Source organism: Lepidochelys olivacea (genome assembly GCF_965140295.1).
Source record: "Lepidochelys olivacea isolate rLepOli2 genome assembly, chromosome: 2".
Classification (NCBI taxonomy): Eukaryota; Metazoa; Chordata; order Testudines; family Cheloniidae; genus Lepidochelys; species Lepidochelys olivacea.
In genome coordinates this window covers 68,381,441-68,398,929 of record NC_140412.1, presented here as the reverse complement: position 1 = coordinate 68,398,929, position 17,489 = coordinate 68,381,441, and positions in this window count along the sequence as shown.

Sequence of the window (17,489 nt, the reverse complement as noted above, 5' to 3'; positions counted from 1 at the left end):
AGGAGGGACCCGGGCCCGCCCTCTACTCCGGGTCCCAGCCCAGGGGCCCTAGGGATAGCAGTAAACCACTAGAACTAGAGGTTCCTTCCCCTGGCCTACTTCCCTCTCCTGCCCTTCAGCTTGTGGGGCTTCCTGCCCTCCCTCTGCACAAACCAGGTGTCCCTTTACCTAGGGTCTTGGTCTTCTTAGCCCACCGCAGCATTCTCCAAACTCTCCTCTGCTTCCCTCCAAACTGCTCTCTGCTCCAACACCAATCCACTCTGTTTCAACTCCTCCAAAATGCTCTTTCCTCCAACGCAAATCCACTCTGCTTCAACTCCTTCTCTTGTCTGATTGAAGCAGGGGGGTTTTATCATGTGACTGGCTTTGGGTGCTTTAATTGGCTTCAGGTGCTTTAATTAATTTATAGCAAACTTTCTTCCCTCTACAGGGAATAAGGCTCCCTTCTAACACTCTCCTGCTTTGGCAGATGGAGTTTTCTGTAACTGTGGGGCCGTTTTCCGATCCTCGGTCCGTTCATGTATCCGGGCGGAGTTCCTCTGGGCGGCATCCACCGACTCCCTTGATGCTTCTGAGGAGCGGTGGGCGCTGTCCAAGGTTCTCTGCTCGGTGTCCCCATCCGGTTCCCTTTGTTTGACCCTTTGATTGTGGGAGAGAGTAAGGGACCCCAGCCCCAGCCATTTGCTGCTGAGGACACCACCACCTTAGAGGGGCCCTTTCACACGTGGGTGCACGTGCCCCCCCACCCAGATTGTCCACCCCACAGCCTGCCCCTCTTGTTGGGTGCTTTCAAAGGAGGGAATTGTTGGTGACATTGGGTGTGGCGCCAGGTAACTCGAGGGGGTGGCAGACCTTGAGAGTCGATGAAGCCCCCTCGCTCTGGGCCACCAAGTAACTCGGAAGGGAGGAAGACCACGAGAGTCGAGGAAGCCCCCCACCCTGGGCCCAGGCAAGCTTGAACACTTCCCTCCCCTGAAGCTAATGAGAAAACAATTGTGATTGGCTGCTGTGTTACACATTGCATATGCTGTTGTTTTTGCTTTGTAAGTGTGTTATGCAAATAAAAACACCTTTTTTTACTTCAAAAAAACCCCACTCTCCTGCTGCCCTCTGGCCATGCTCTATCACAATATATAAACTAAATATTTCCTGTCATACTGTTTAACTATGAATATTTAGTGCTATAGTAAATGAAACAATGAATTCAAACTACTCTGGCTTTTTTGGGTAGCGTTGATTGCTAATTTGGCTCCTGAATCTCTGAGGTCTGAGTATCACTGTTCTAGGCACTGTACAAACCCATAGGTAATGGCAGGCCCTGCTTACAGTCTGAGCAGACAAGACAGACAACAGGTGGGAAGGGAAACAGAAAGGTTAAATAGCTTGCCCACCTCACAAAGTAGGTCAGAGGCACAGCTGGGAAATGAGCCCAGGTTTCTTTAAACCCAATCCAGTACACTATTCCCTGGAGCATGCTGCTTCTCACATTGAAATTAAAGAAACATTTTGAATAGTTGTTTTTAAGGTCAATTCACCAAAATATTGTCAATATATTTTTATAAAAAGGATATTGTGTGTTAAATATACATAGCGTTTACGTTTTAAAGAACTGTATTTGACACCTTCAGGGGATGGATTCATTCTGACAGATGTTCTCTCTTACTGCTGTGACCCTGTGAAATGGAAGTTACTGTTTTGAGTCTCAGATTCTTACTTTCTCTTGTCTTTGCTTGAATGTTTACACTTGAAAAACCTCAAATTTCTCACTTTTCTTTTTTTGCCCCAACACCACAAAATCAGGTTGTGATATGTTTAAATCTTTACTTTTCATTCTTGTTGCCAAAGAAACCTAACACAGACACTTTGGGTCTGATCAGTGCCCACTGCAGCTTATGGGAACTTTTTCATTGATGTCAAAGAGCATAGGATCAATGTCCTAATCATTAAGGTCCAGAGGCAATAAATCTCTTAAACACATGCTTAAGATTAAGCCTGTAGGTCCATCTGTATTCAGAATAAACACTTAAACATATGCTTAATGCTTTGCTGAATCAGGGCTTAAAAAATCACTACAAGAAAAAAGCTTCTTTTTATTATTCTAACTCTTCATGACTTTATTTACTAACATTTAGTAAATAATTGGTGAGTTAGTTACAGGAGGCAGCTGCCCTAATACTCACAGCCAAAGTTCCCTCTAATTTTTTACATCCATGTGTGGAATTAATTTTGTTATGTGCACCAATATGGAGGTGATGTGTAGTGGGGGTGGGGCCGAGGGGTTTGAAGTGTAGGAGGGGGCTCAGGCTGGGGCAGAGGCATGGGATGTGTGGTGGGGTGAGGGCTCTGGCTGGGGGTGCAGGCTCTGGGTTGGGGCCAGGGATGAAGGGCTTCGGGTATGGGAGGGGGTTCAGGGGTAAGGCAGAGGGTTGGGGTGTGAGGGCTCTGGGGTGGGGCTGGGGATGAGGGGTTTGGGGTGAAGGCTACCCCGGGGCTGTGGCAGGGAAAGAGGACTCTCCCCTCTCTCACCGCAGCAGCCCGGGCCCAGGGAAGAGTGCCTCTCCCTGGCCGCTGCACCTCTGGGGCTGGGGCCAGGGGAGAGGTGCCTCTCCCTGCCTGCACAGGCCTTGATAGCCTGCTCTGCAGCTGTGCAGGTTAGAGGGAACTTAGCTCACAGCATAAGCATGGAGAAATGTGAAAAGACCGTTCACCTTGCCTTTTCTGATGCACTTAAAGCTTGATTAGGGAGTGGCATCATGACATTGGTGGGAGCTGAATTCCAGGTTCTTGGGACCCTTTAATGCATTATTTTAATGTTAAAGAAGTCACTTTATTTGAAATATCCAGGTCAGCATGAAATATAAGTGATAACACACGTCTAGAGTGCCCAGGCTCAGCACAAAGCAGGTCATACTTAAAGGTCAGGATGGATTATTTGGCAGTTGTCCCAAAGTCCTAGACGAGAAGTCTGATGGGAGTTTTTCAAAACATTCCCCTGGAAGATGCCTGTATTGATACAAAGCCATTTGTCCGTCAGGGTGACTGGCTGTCCTGCAGCTACCATACAATTCAGTTTTAATGACCACTACTTACAATGATCAGTTCATTATAATGATCAATTTCAGTAAATCTAACGCCTCATGATAATGGACTGATCCTGTAAATAGTGGTCACTAACACGGAATTACATGGTAGCGGCAGGGCAGTCAGTCACCCTGAACGACAAGTGACCTTGATCTAACATTGACCCTGTCCACTGTGATATACATAAGAGCCAGTGACATGGCGGAGCTGCTTCTCTCCCCAATGAGAAACAAAACCAACCAAAACCCAATGTCTGGTAGTGTATGTGCAGAGGCTTTTGCTACAACAATTTGGAGATTTTGCAGTTCATTGAAACAATGCCCACAGAACCAGATCTTTCTCATTTGCAACATTTCAAAATCCCTCCGGTTATCCTACAAACAAGACATATGGAGTGAGGGGTTATCACTATTAAAACCAAGATCTTTTTCCATTGTTTTCCAAAAAAACTATGAATACTGATATAGTTACACAGCCTCGGATCCAGAAAGGGCCTTAAGAGTGGCATGCTCACCGTTGCAGCACTTAATGTTTGGTGCTGGGAAAACCACGTGACTAAAACTGTGATCCACAAAGCCTGTGTTAGGTGCCTACTCTCCCTATGCAATGAATGGGGAGAATTAGGTGGGGAAGCATGAGATCCACAGAAGCCAGCACACGAGCCGCCTACAGGAGATGCCAATGAAAGGAATGTGTCCTAAGCCTAACTGTGCATAAATACTTAAATGGTTACTGGGCCTGATAGGGAGAGCAAGAGAATGCTCTTCATTCACCCGGGAAACCCAGCATCCAGTCACCCTGCTCCAGTTACTGTTTAATTATTTATACACAATGGAATAGCTTGAACAGGGGAGACTGCAAAAGCTCCACATTAGAATATTCCATAGCTCAGTGGTTTGGGCACCTCCCTCCCTCGTAGAGTTGGGAGACCCTTGTTCAAATCTCTTCTCTCCCTCAGGCAAAGATGAAAATTGAAACTTGGTCTCCCACATCCCAGGTGAGTACCCTAATCACTGGGTTAAAAGTTAAGGTGGGCACCTCCTGCTCTACCCAGATTTTGAATGGGGCCTAGGGAACTATTGTAGTGGAAATTGAGGCACCAAGTGAGTTTAGGTGTCTACACGGTCAGATGGCAGCCACGGAGGGGTTTTGTGAATCACAATTGTGCCTAAATCTGGGATGTAGGTGCCTAAGGCCCTTTGGAGAATCAGGGCCACAGTAACTTGAGATCCACATTCTAACATCAAGGCTTCTCTTTAGGATGTGATGTTTTAAGATCCTCTGCTAATGCAAATCAGCTTAACTGCTCCAAGTCAATGGAGTAGTGCCAATACACACCAGCTGAGGATTTGGTCCTTATTTACTTTTTACTATTTAGTCTTCTTTTAAAGCACTTATCCCTAATGGTTCCAGCTGCAGTTATAAGGCTTGCATGGGGCTTACTTATGTAATAGTGTTTAATAAATATAGTATTGAAAGGAAAGTCACAGTAACATTCTTTAATTCATGTTCAAGTCATTGATTAGAGCCAATTATGATTATTCACAGAAGGAAACATTGTCCAAATAGGTCCTTATAATCAAATTCAACTGTAATCCAGGGTGACTGGGTAACCATTCATTAGGAGGAGTTTCTCTTAAGTCCAAGGAAAATATCTGGAAGGACAAAGTATAAAAAGACAAAAAAGCAAACCAAGGAAAATCAAGAGGGAATAAAAAAGGATATTAATTTCCATGCAAAATTTGATGATATTGCTGTGCTAAATACTTGTGAAGGTCTCTGATCCCTGTTGCAGAGAGGTTAGGGGCTAGATGAAGTGCCACTTTAGGTGCTTAAATCCCAGAATCAGGTCCTAGTGGGATTCACAAAACCCCACTTAGCTGTTCCAAAATCCTGTAGGCTCCTAAATTCACCCAGCACTTAAATGTTTGCATTACAAGTTCCCGCAGTGCCTATGTTTCTGCCTCTGAGCATGTACAGTGTTGCTTCATGCCAGGTGTCCAGATGCCTGAGACGCAGAATGCTATGCAAACCAGGCGATAACAGCCTGAACCCATTTGTGGGACCCAATCTGGTAAGCAGGCTCTGAGGCAACTTAGTGGATCAGGACCCTATTGGTGAGCTTATATATAGTGTGGGGGGAGGCCCTCCCTGGTAGCTTTTAGCCCAGTGGTTAGAGTACTCATCTGAAATGTGAGAGGCCCCCAGTTCAAGTCCCCTCTCCACTTGAGGGAGAGACAAGATAGGACAGGGATCTACCCCCTCCCAGGGGGCTATGGGATTTTCTGATGTGGGGCTTCCTCAGTCTCTCCTGTTGAAACTGTTCCACTGTGGCTTAAATAATGAAAGAAAATTAGTCCAAAGATACAGAGCTCAAGCATGACAAGGATTTTGTATCCTATTCACCTGGGCATCAGGATGTCCCCTAGTCCAGTAGTTGGGGCACACATCTGAGAAGTGGCAGAGCCATGTTCAAATCCCTTCTCCTGGTTAGGTGCAGTGGGGGACTTGAGCTGGGTGTCATCTACAACCTAGGTGAGTGCATTAACTACTGAGCTAAGTGTTATGAGGGAGCTCCTCCTTTGCCATTCCCCCCCACCTAGCTTCTAGTAAAAATGGTGCAGGCACCTCATGCCCAGAAGGGCTTGAAGCTGAGAATCCCAAGCAGGTTAGGGAGCTGAACTCCTTGAAAGCAGTAGGGCTTAGGACACACCCCTCTCCTTGGCATCTCCTATTGGCTAGCTTAGGCAGCTCCCTGCCTAGCATGCTCGCTTTTGTGAATCCCATTCTAAGGCACCTCTCTCTCCCCATTCATTGTATAGGGAGCCTAGGCATCTAATTTAGGCTTTGTGAATCCAGCCTGAGCTGTTTAACTCCATTACATTTTGAAAGTAACACTTTGGGAGGAAAATATTTTCTTAGAAGTCACCTTGTGGACTCTTGGGTCCAAATCCTGCTCATTTTACTCACACTACTAGTTCATTTTGGTAAACGGGGTTCAAAATGAGTGTGACCTGCAAACTATGCATGGATGAAGAGTAGAAGGATTTTGTGTCGTAGTAAAAAACTAACAAGAAGATCAAGTATGGACCTGTCTAATCTTCAAATGGCTATTATAATTTACAAATTGTGACTTCCTTAACCTGTTTACATGATCATTTTACTCTTTACATATTCTGCCATACATGCTTTACTACTTTCAATATCTACAGTGTAACTACACAGACTACAGATAAGCTGGTGTCAATTTCTTTTTGCCACTCTCACTGTAGTGTTACAGAACTCAGTAATGTGAGGTCAATACTTACAACAAGGGGCTCCCACAATTTTTTTCCTCTTACTCTAGGCTAAAGTGTATGTATCTGCAATGTACATGAGTACAGAGAAGAAGAGTAAAGGACTGTGACATCTATTCATTTATTTCACCAGTTAAACAAAAATGTTTTCTCACAGCCATCATCAAGGGGGGAGGAAATGCCACTTGACTAACATGAATATTAAGTTGTAGTTTGCGAAGCATATTTATACTTTGTTCTGGTCAGTTATACTGAGTCAACTGACAATACAGAACAGTGTTCAACCTGATTATGTGAGATGGAGAGGGAAAAATCTCTCATGAAGTCTCCTCCCCAGGACTCTTTTGAAAATACCTGCCATTTGATGCAATCTGGTGCATTCTAAAAGAGAAAAAAAATTGCTCTTCAGAAGAGAGATTTTGTCTGCTAAGGATGATTTAGCAGGGAAATTACCCCATTTCTCTCTTTAATTTGGTGGCAGAATCTTAACAAGGAGCTCTCAAAGCCCTGAGAGCCCTTGCAGCACATCACTGTAGAAGCAGTCCTAATGAATTTAGGACGGCACTTCCTATATCTACAGATGTTTAAAAGTAGGCTGAGGCATTTCTCTCTCTTCTTGTAAGCCTTTTAGCTGGTCTAATTGAGGACTCTGACTATTTTGTGCTCTCCTGAAAGGCACTTTATAAAATGGGTTTGGCTTTGTACTACCTTGAAGGGTTTTTCTCTCTAAATGCTATTCTCACAACTCAAAGTGTCATCTTAATTACTGTAGCACATTCTTCAGCCCGTGTGAAGACTCTGAATAAGATAGGAGTCTTCGATATACTTTATCCGACTATACATCCCACTTTTACTAATGGACAGTTCTATGACCAGAGCAGCAAATGTGAGTGAGATATTTCCCATCAGGGTTGACAGCCACATACCGAAGGAATTTTGAGGGGGACAATGCACTTTATGACTAAAAAAGTGTTTACAAAGCAAAGAACAAATTCTCAAAAGGTTTGTCTTTGTGATGTAATCAGCACAAGTGTATTTACTCGTTGTGTTCAATGTATTTTGCCACATAATATGAAAACAAAGATCTGTTTAGATTAAAGATGTGCTGAATATTGGGATTTTTGCACAACTATATTTATTCCCTGTGCTGATGCCAGTGCCATAAACAAACTTGTGCTTGCTGTGTTAACCAGTGCTGTAATGAGACCATGACAGTGCTCCACTTAGCTCAAGGGGAACCTTGTAAAAATATCAGTGTGTGATGTGGGTGGGGGCAGAGGAGAAAAAAAGTTGGGTAGGGCTCTGGCCTGAGAATCAGCCAACTTCAGCTCTAGTCTTGGTTCTGCCAGTGACCTGCTGAATGCCCATGAGCAAGTCATTAAATCTCTGTCACTCTGTTTCACTTCCAAACCTTTGTCTTCTTGCCAGTCTAGGCTCTAAGGCACCTAAGTCCCAGTGTTGTCTCCTCTGCGATCCGCAAAAGTCCTATTAAACCTGGTAGGCACTTAACCTCACTGAGCACCTGCGTTTTTGCAGTAAGGGCTTCGAGGCACCTGTGTTTCTGCTTCTGAGCATGTGTGCTGCTGCCTCACTCATGGTAGGTGGGAGACAAGCATCCAGACAAGTCCCAGACTGCTTAGTCTGATTGCTTAGGTGCCTAAGCCACTTCTTGAGGGAAGGAGTTGAGTGGCTGCCTTGTACCACACAAAATGGCTGGAGCAGGTGGTGGTGGTCATCGTATTCACCTTCTAACACAGTGGTGAGTGTGCTCACCTGCTCTATGAGAGAGCCAGGTTCAATTCCCTCTTCTTTGCTGGAGGAAGGGAAAAGGATTTGAACAAGGGTCTCCCATCACTCAGGAAACTGAGCTATGAGATCTTATGTAGGGGGTCTCCTTCAATCTCATCAGTTCCCCTGTGGATAAATTATGACAGGGACTGGAGCAGGGGGACTGGACCTGAGGTCTCCCACCTCCCCGGTGGGTGCCCGAAGCACTGGGCTAGAGTCAGTCTCTCGCTTGTCCTCACCCAGTGACTGTTTCACTGTGGATAACTACTGAATAGCCATTGGGCGCGCGAGAGAGAGAGCGAGCGAGCCAGAGAATGACTCTGCAGTCCAGTTATAAAATGGGCGCTCCCTCCTTGTCCAGCGGGATTCTGAATGGGACCTAATCTGGTAAATTCTCTCTGATCCTGCCTACTAGATTGGGCCCCGCATATAATTTGGGTGGCCAAATGCCTGTCTTCCCCTGGTTCATGAACCACTGTGGGACTTGGGCAGGAACTAAATGTCCAGATGCTTAGGGTGAGGCACTGGTGTGCAGACCCAGAGACTGAAACAATTGTGCTTACAGGGTTCAGTGGCAGTTTTGTGCACTACAGTGGAGTTAAGCACTTAAGTCAGGGGTTGAGGCACCTAAATACCTTTGTGGATCTAGACCATATTGCTGTGCTATTTTAGAGATGGGGAAACTGAAGTGGAGAGGAGAAGGGCCAAATTCATTCAACAATGGTGATATACGTTGCACATCAAGGTTGCTTTTCCTGCTGCAACCCCCTTCCATCTCACTTAGCATGCAAGATACACTCATTGATATGTAATTTGACCCCCCATTTACATCACCTTTGAATCTGGCGACAATGGGACTATTTGTGGAGTAAGGTACTACTAGTGGTGTGTACCAGAAGCAGAGTCTGGTCCCAGACTATTCGCCCTAGGCCACATAGCAATTCAGTAGCAAAGCCAAGATCAGAACTCAGGATTGCTTAATTCCCAGGAAGATTCTGGTTAGTTCAGATACTCTCGAACAAGTTTGCCAGACCCTAGTAAAAACTAGTATTTTGTCTCTTCTGAGCTAGAGGCATACTATAGGTACTGAAAACACGAAGATAAAATAAAGCTGTTTTGCTAATTATTACACAGTGCATTGTCAGTTGAAATAAAGCAACAATGAAAACAATTCTAAAACTTTCCTCACAGATGGCATGGTCCTATCTGAAGCCATTCAGCATGCAGAATTTCAAAGCCTTTTATTACAGTATGTGAGAAAATATGAAGCTGCAAAGCATAGGTTGATGTTTTTAATACTAATATTTACATTACTAAAATAGCATCTCAGCTACCAAATACAATCTCTGGTGCTAGACAGTGGATGTAACTATCAGGCTATAACATAACCTTTTAAAGGCACACAGATGTAGGAACACAGCCAACATTTACTGTGTAGTGATACTAAAAGCAGGAAGAAAAGGAGGACTTGTGGCACCTTAGAGACTAAGCAATTTATTTGAACATAAGCTTTCGTGAGCTTCAGCTCACTTCATCGGATGCATCCGATGAAGTGAGCTGTAGCTCACGAAAGCTTATGCTCAAATAAATTGCTTAGTCTCTAAGGTGCCACAAGTCCTCCTTTTCTTTTTGCGAATACAGACTAACATGGCTGCTACTCTGAAACCTGTCTAAAAGCAGGAAGCAATTTGTTTTATATCAGTGCTTACAAAGGTAGATATCCTTTTTGTATAATGAATTTAGCATTAGCAGGATTTAGTATGATGACTTAATATTTAATTAATATGTACGTAAAGACTAACTGGTGAACAGGAGAAAGTTCCAAAAGGTTTTAGGAACCAGTCTCATGGAAAACAAAATGATTTTGTTCTCCCCTAATGCCCTTTCCAGTTCTGATTAGTCCCTTCTAGACAGACCTAATCTAAAAACCAATCTATGTGACCACATGATAAAACTGTTCAGTTGCAAAGCCAAGACTTGGTTTTAAAGCATGAATCAGAGAGGGAAGCTGATGCTTGACTGTGCAGCTTACTTGAATGTGGTTGGCTTTAAACCCAATGTATGTGTGATATGTGGACATTTTCCTTGTTTGCTATTAGAGATCCCTAGAGGGGTAGTTTCAAAATGTGGGAACACTGACCAGAATTAAAAAGCGAGTTCATAAAAAACAGGACTAGTTATCCCTGGTACCCCATCTTAACTTGAAAGGTGCAAGTCTAAAGGAACCTACAACTAACGTCACTACTATTCCAGCTCTAAGAAGAAGGGATAATTATCTCTCCCCCAGAAGGGATTCAAGGTTTTTGGGGTTTTTTTTTATTGCTATACAAAGAATGAAAGGAAGAGAATGGCACCCTCTTTTTTAAACACACACACACGGTTACACTTACTTTAAAAAAGTTTTAAATAAAATCTTGTGCTAAAAGTACCTTTTTGAAATAAGCATTAAAACTGAGTGAGTTAAGCAGCTCTAATCACCGCCATGGCTGGACAAACTATTAGGCACTTCTATCCTGATTGCTTACTTCTATCAGCAATGCATGATCGTAAAATACTGCCTAAGGCCAAGTTTGTCACAGTGAACACGACCTTACTGTTGGTTTAGTAGCACAGCATGAAATCATTATTCACTTTTCACTCAGGTCGCTGTTGCTACATTTCTGGAAAAGAAAAGGCAGTCGGAAACAGAGCACTGTAATTGTCAACAGCCACTAACTGTGCATACAAACAGGGATGAACCATGTTCCCTCTGCACTTTCCACACAAGTAGATGTGCTGTATTCAGAGTTTATATAATCTTTCGGCGATATGTGGCTTGTACAATACTTTCTTGGCCTCAGAGGAAAGAGCGCATTTAAATTCAAGCACTAGGCACGACTGCTAATGTACAGCAGCTGCGCCTTCATTATGTTTAAACACCAGAACCAACAGACACCAAGATACAAGGCAGAGTTCTCTCTCTCTCTCTCCTGCCACAGGGTGTGCGCGGGGCTAAGCAGGGAAGGAATGTATTCGGCGAGAACAGGGAGAGAAGAGGAGTTTGGGGGATCTGGAGCTGCAGAGGCAGTCATTTTGGACCCTGGTAGGCTTCTTTCTGTGTTGGTGGAAGCAGAGACAATCGCTTTCCCGGTATCCTCCCTCAAGTGCACATATGTGTTATGCGTATGTTCATAATGACCAGACTCCACATTATTTACTTGGATTCCTCCTCTGTAGGCTCGAACGGTACAAATTACATTTTGCATTGGAAATAGAGAGGAGAGGAAAATCAAACAGTGTATAACCCCCTCCCCCCCCCAGCATTCTAGGCAATTCCTGTGCTCACTAATGTGGCATGAAACCTCACAATGAGTATTGGTCTACGGTAGAAATACCTTTTTTGGCTATACTTGCAGGAAGCAGGTACAATGGATAGTGCATCTATTTACTGTTCTGCTTGCACTATTACTATTATTTTTATGCCAGTAGCCCTCCAAAGGCCCCAGTCAGAATCACCCCCCCCTCCCCGCCCCGTGGTAGGCCTTGTACAAACCTATGGGAAGACATCATCTCTGGCCCAAAGAGATTCCAGTCTCATTTGAAACAAGACAAAACATGTGAATTTAAGAAAGTGTAGGCGGGTAAGGGGGAGGCAGACAGGGTGACAATGAGCTCATAGTCATAGTTAAGCTATCTGTGCAACCTGAGGGTTCTGAGTCATTTGAAAATATTTTTTCTATTATAAATAAATAATATCTGCTACCCACAGCTGCTGCTCACTACCCATCGTTAACTTATTTCCTGTGCATCTGCTTACTCCTTTTTCAGTGAACTGTCTTTCTGCAACTCCCATAGCATTCTTTCTGTTATGAGCTAGGACAGACAGACTTTGTACCTGGTCTGGTTTTCAGACATGTTCTCCCACTGCTTTACTGCCATATTTTCTGTGCTTGGTCCTCCAGCTCCCTTCTGGCTCAGCTACTGTCCGCTTTCCAGCCTGCAATTTCTTTCAGTGCCATGTACGTGTATTACAGAACAGCAATAAAAGCAGATTTGTGCTAGAGCAAGTGTTCAGAGTTTGATTTTAACTTTATACTAAACTAATCTGTTTCATTGGGTAGACTTGTCACTATTAGCATAAATACTTTTGAGAGTACAAATTCTTGTTTCATAGAGCTAGTTCAGTAAATACCTTTCCAAGTCATCTCATATTCTGCTGGTTCAAGATTTCAGTGAAGACTTTCACTGCTTTTTTACTTCCACTGGCATGGCCCAAAACATTCTTGTCCCCAGCTCCCTTGCTGTAATCTTCTAGGGTAAAATTCACCTCTATTCCCTTGGAGAGCCTGTAAAGGGCTTAAGGCCTTAGCTGTAGCCTGTGCCTTAATCAGGTGACCAACGGTCATATGACAGTAGCCCAGAAGCAATGGCTACTATAAGAGGGGCTGCCTCTCTTACAGTGGAAGGGACACCAGTGGCTGGGAGAGATTTGTGGTGAGGTTTTTTTTACATCAATCTGGAGAGGGACAGCTGTCCCAGGTCCACAATGAGACTGGTGGAGCTCCCTAAGCAGAGTGAGCTGGGACAGGAGCCCAGGAGGAGCTCAGCAGGAAGCTTTGTTATGAACAGCAATGAACTGTGTTGGGTTTGAAGAGCCCAAGAACAGCAGAGAACTGCTTGATCCTGGAATGGCCAAGGGTAAAGTTCCTCATTGTGTTTTAATAAACTAGGTCCCAGAAGAGGGAATGTTACTTGAAGAGTGTGTATGTGTATTTATTAGTCAGTGGGGAAACAGACAGCACTGCTCTGACATGGCATAAGTGCCTTGTGCTGTCCCTGTGAAGAGAGCGAATTTCACCCTGACATTATTTAGATTAGATTATTATTTATCAGAAACGTTACCATTTTACACACAGCCTGAATTACTGTAGCCCTAAGCAAGAGCAAATACTTTCTCAGAATCTGCTGTAAACTCAGTTTCTGACACTCAGAAATATACAACTCTCTTCCTCACAAATGGATTGAAATAGACAGTATTAAATATTAAAAAATTAAACTAAAATATGCAAGGTATTTTTGTATCATGATGACATATAGGGCTTTCCTATTATAGTGAATAATCTGAACCAGTATTGTAGATTCACACATGTATTGTTTTTTTTTTCAATGCCGAGAACATATAACTGCGAAAGGTTATATCTGAACTTCTGTCTTTGTAAGATGTAGACCCACTGTATAATATGTAGCTTCTTCATGAAACACCAGTGCATCATCCACTCAAACGTCAACTAAAAAGAATTAATGTTCTGAAATTCTAGAATGAAATCACATTTCATGAGCATGTCTAGTTGTCAATGTTTTGTAAATGTACTTTCAGATTAATTCAGTGCATTATTATCCAGTGTAATGACTGCCCTAAGGACAATGAATGTTTCCATTCACACAAAGCCAGCTGTTAAAGCGTACACTGAAGGGCTACATCACAATTTGTTGGGATTTTAAACTCCATGTAGAGTTGTCTTCATGGATGATGAGAACAAAGTCTCTTGTGCCCAAAACATTAAAGAGCAAATAGTCTGCTCATCTCATGTTTCCAAGGTAATAATAGAAAACCTTAGTCTATTTTCCACCCCTAATGGAACATGATAATGGTAACTCGGACTTAGCATTATGTAACCTAGGTGAATAACTCTTCAGGCTCTTAAAACCTCATATCACAAAGCCTTAAGATGTACATTACAAAGTTATCTACCATTTTGCAGATATTTTTCAGACTATCTTACTTGGAGAAAGTGAAAATTGGAGAACGTTTTTTGCCAAGTAAATTATGGCGGTTTCCTGGTAATTCTCAAATGAACATCTGTGCATGGTTTTTAATGACCAAGCCAAAATGGGACAGATGAACAAAGAAATGAGAAAAAGATTTACTATTTACATTAATAAAAGAAATCTCTACAGATTTTTTAAAAAAATAATATCTATGGTGTCATCACAGTTTTGGGCTGGCATGGGAGGGGCGTGTGTGTATTGACACACCCATGCCATTACCTTCGCCATGTTCTCTAGTCCACTGAAGAGATCAGTCTTGGAACAGCTCAGGTAGCTAAATAGATGCACTAATAATTTGGGCCTAAATTCTCGAATCTCCACTAATTTTGGGTACAAAACTTGTTGCACTTAAGGCCTGATTTTCCAAAAGTGCTGAGCATTCACAGTTCCTTCTGACTTCCAACTGCAAGTGTGGGGTCCAGCCCCTCTGCAAATGATTTTTTTTTTAAAAAATTACACCTTAGGTTTCTCCATTAGTAGAAACTATTGAAAACACGCCTTTTTATTTTAGTTTGATCACCGTAGATGTCTAGACTGTTATCAACAATTCTGTCCCACCAGATAGCTATTTTTTATTTCAGCCAAAATATCTCAGAATAACATTCTCTACTCAGAGATCTGTTTCAATATGAATATCCCTCAAAGAACCCAAGGCTACTGATTAGCAATGCCTACTGTTTATCTGAGTCAGTATTAGGATTAATTTCATCTAATGAGAATTTGGCCATTGCCACTGTGTTTGGCCAGTATCAAGCAAACATCAAAAGAAATGATCACAGAGAAACACAGTAGAAGCATTTTGTTTCCATTTTGTTTGTTTGTTGTTCTAAACAGACCTTACTCTTCACTGGGAAACCTACTTTTAAGATAATAGCCTGTTCACTGGGGTGCCCAAACAGATCATATTTGTACAGTCTTTGATGTCAGCTTACAAATTGTTCTGTTTTCATTTTCAATAAAAATCTGTGAATAGAAGCTTTTGGAGTTTGTCACTTATGCTTTTTTTTTCCACAGGCAGATCGGACCCTTGGTCTCTCTCATTGTATTATTTTCCCCACTCTCCCAAAGAAGTAACTTTTTAGGTGGGATTTTAATCAGCTCCCTTCAGAATTTCAGGAGGGTGAATTTCTTGGACTGCATCATGTGCCCTTAGTCTAAATCATTCAAATCTCAGTATCTAGACCTTTTCCTATGTCTCATGGTTCACCTGTATATCATCCCTTGCTTCTCATTGTGTTTGCTTTTTAAGAGTTGCCATTAAAATAATGTTGCATTACATATTTTTTGATTTGTCTCTGTCTTTGGGTTTTACTTAGTACTACAATTTAGTGGAAAAAACAAACATTCTATGTAGTCTCCTGTCCTTGGGCTGGATCCAATGCCAATTAAAGTCACTAGAAAGACTCACTGACTTCAGTGGGCATTGAATTGAGACACTTATTACTTCCGGGGGAATTCTGCGCCACTGCATGTGCTCATATTTCATGGGCTGTGCATATTTTTATTTTCATTACCAAAAATAGCTTCTGCTGAAAAATTCCTGCAGTTCCACTTTTGCCCACCAGAGAGTACTGTGGCAGCAGAACACAGCAGCTGCTCTTGGCCAGCCCCAGTTATGATATGAAAGAAAAGGAGCCTGCCTTCTTCACAGCCTATCGAGCTAGGTCAGAAGTGTGTGCAGAATGTGTGCATATTTTTAATTTTTTGGTGCATAATTTTTATTTTTTGGCACAGATTTCCCCCAGGAATAACTTGTACATAAAGATAGAGGCCAGGCTTGACAAAGCCCTGGCTGGGATGATTTAATTGGGGTTGGTCCTGCTTTGATCAGGGGGTTGGACTAGATGACGTCCTGAGGTCTTTTCCAACCCTAATCTTCTATGATTCTATAGAGATGTATGCAAATTACCTCCCTCCCCAGTCTCCTCCGACAGTGTTCTCAGTTTGGTATGGGATGCGGATGTCGCTAACAGAGAAGCAACCCAGGAAATTCAATAAAGACATTTCTTGCAGCTCTGAGATTGTACTCTGCTTACATCACAACTGGATCCAGCTGGTTCACTTCCTGGGGTGTCTATCTGTTGGGTCTCTTAAAGGCATAATCCACTACATCTGGTGTAAAGGTTTGAAATAGAGATCTTTAAAAACCCATTTAAATGATATGCCCTCAAAATAAAATAAAAGCAGTACTCAACAAAGATAAGTACAGAGCTGCTAGTATTACTATAAAACTGATTGCATGGGAAGCTAGGGAGAAGGTATGCTGGATCTAACATAGTAGTTAGGGGTGAGGATGGAAAAACTATAATTTTTACAATAAAAAACTTTATAATAAAAGACAACTATTTATCGATGAAGTGCATGCCATTTTATACTGTCTGACAATCCCATCCACATACTGTTTCTTCTTCAAACCTACTTAGTTCTGGGAGGATAGACAACCTAATTTGCTTGGATCATTTGTCATGTACCTTTATACACCCACTCAATATAGTTTTAATTGGATTTGATTCAGAGCATGTTTTATGGGAGCTGGGAAAGAACATCTGTCTTTCGGCTGTGCATACTCTTCCTAAAAATAAAGAAAATCAGACCTTGGGTTCATAACTTGCTATTATTTACTTAGGTACATTACAAACAGTACATGACAGTCAACAAAATATGATATAATAGGAGAGCAGATGTCTGTTATTAACTTCCCATTTTCACTCGTATCTAATATGTTAGATCCAGCATTAGATTGCCAAAGTTACTTTCAGTCAGTTTTACAATTAATTTGTGGACAGAAACTGCACTCGAAGAAACACAGAATATTCCATAATTATTAACATGATAGTTGAAACTAGACAGTCTGTGGCTTGCATGCAACAATTGATTTGTTAACCTTCCATCATATCAACTTGTTCACACTATGGTGGGAATCTGGGTAATTTTGATAGAAGCACATTTTTCTCTAGTTCCTATGAAAAAGTATTAGCAGAAACACTGTCAAAGACAAACAGGACTACCATGCAACGCTTGAAATTTGAATAGTAATTTCCATATTTTCAAAATGCCTACTCCAAATGGTGATGTTTGAAAAGGCCATGTTTGTACAGTTACTCCTCTGAATGAAAACTAATTATTTCACAGACTCCACAAAGAGCAGTTAACATTTACCAGGTTCAACCCCCCGCCCTTGCCAGCACAAGAGTTTTTGCAGAATTCTTTCCATGAGAAGTGAAGTCTGTGCTACAGCCAGAGAACAGGGAGCTCTGTCAGTATACCTGCTTTCAGGGCTTTGCAGACAAAGTTCCAAAAGGCCAGATGGAGCAATTTGCTATGACCCTTTGGACACATTGACATTTTGCCTTAGTTGAATAGCAAAGGTACAGAACACAAGGCTCATTTCCCTCCAGTGCTTCCTGTAAGGACTAAGTAGCATCCATATCCTTTGTAGTCCCAGTTCCTGCTGCCCAGCGAGGAAGAGGCTTGTGTTTTAATAAGACTGAGAATCACAGCATAGCTTATTTCATA